Here is a 1,472-nt window from a genome sequence, read left to right as displayed (position 1 = left end):
CAATATATTGGATAACAAAACTCTGAAACTGGTTCCATATTTTATTCATCAGTAGACTACCACCAAACTGTTTTTAGACTATTAAACCAGATTACACTGGCATAAAAAACAATCTGATTACTCCAAAATTAAAGTACAACCAATGGAAACCAAATAAAACCATAAATCAATTTTAAGGAACACAAAATCCAAATGAAACAGGCTTTTTACTTTTAAACACAATAAAACAGTATCACGGAAGCCTTTGGGACTTGGGTGGCATCCGGCGGCTGTATTTCAGATAAAATGTGGACCCCTGGATTGCATTACATACTTCCAGCAGGTGACAGTGGACACTTATTACAGTGCAATATCTGGTCCCTTTGTTTGGATTTGTTTGTCACCCAGTACCTGATTAGGGGTACAGGGTGGCAACGGTGACACCCGGAGTGCTCTAGATCCGTTTCACCCTTCCTCCTGCCTGTCTGACCAGTATTATTGGTTCTGATGGCACGATTGTGTTCATGTGCTTTGTGTGTTATAACTAATTTGCATATGATCTGCATATTTTACATATGGTGTGATGCATGCTGGTTGTAGCTCACCACCACCCTATTGAAAGGCTCTTGGAGGCTGGTGGCGATTGCTTCCTCCAAAGTGAGTTCCTGTTTTATCTCAATGCGAGTCATCTTGTTATTGGGGTAAGCCTCAGTGCTTCTCGGCCTTTTGGCTAAGATCAAGTGTAGTCTCTCTTGTGGTGGGGAGGGATGACACTGATCCTCTGGCCTTAGGGTTCGGGAAAGCAATGGAACCCGAGGTGAAATTGCCCTGGCAGAAATGCCGGAGTCACCGTGTGTGGTATTGCACGCCACTGCACACGGTGAGCGCACGTTTCCACTGGCGGCCTTCCAGCACTACTCGCCCCCATGTACCATCAGGTCTTGGGGATGAGAATTATTTTTGAATCCGGCAGGCCAGAAATGGCTTGTCCTTAAATTATTTCTTTAATTTATATAATTCACTTCGTTTTTGCACGAGTGCCTATTAATTTATTCCCCTTTTGATTCACGGCTTTGAAATTCACGGCTTGGCCTCCACTACTCTACGGCACACGTTTTTGTAACCACGTTTTGGACACTGTTTTTCTTTTTAAGAGGCAGTGAAGTCTGGACTTTGCTGGAGGAGGATTGGGAGCCTTCTGGCCCTTTCCTCTCCAAGAAGGCCAGCAAGGAGTCTCACTCTTCGGGGTGAGACTCAAGATCCGACCCTCCCATGGGGGGGGTTGGAATTTGTCAGAGTTCTCCATGAGGGAACTCGGTATCGTAGTCTGGCTTCTGCTGCCTTGTGCACAGAATGCGGCACCAAAGGAGCACGCACCTCGGGCTTCCAAAAAAAATAAAAATAAAAAAGCCTCAGTGCTGCCCTTGTCAGGGTGGTAAAGCACTGTATACTACAGCACCACCGAGGTCCCTGAAAAGCTGATTCCTGCATGA

At 45.6% G+C, this 1,472-nt stretch overlaps 1 pseudogene; it reads left to right on the top strand.

Moving 5' to 3' along the window:
* Positions 1-689: 689 nt before the first annotated feature.
* Positions 690-869, top strand: LOC128468760 (uncharacterized; annotated as a pseudogene).
* The last annotated feature ends 603 nt before the right edge of the window (positions 870-1,472 follow it).

Source organism: Spea bombifrons, chromosome 1, assembly GCF_027358695.1.
Source record: "Spea bombifrons isolate aSpeBom1 chromosome 1, aSpeBom1.2.pri, whole genome shotgun sequence".
Classification (NCBI taxonomy): Eukaryota; Metazoa; Chordata; class Amphibia; order Anura; family Pelobatidae; genus Spea; species Spea bombifrons.
This window is presented reverse-complemented; position numbering and strand designations above follow the sequence as displayed.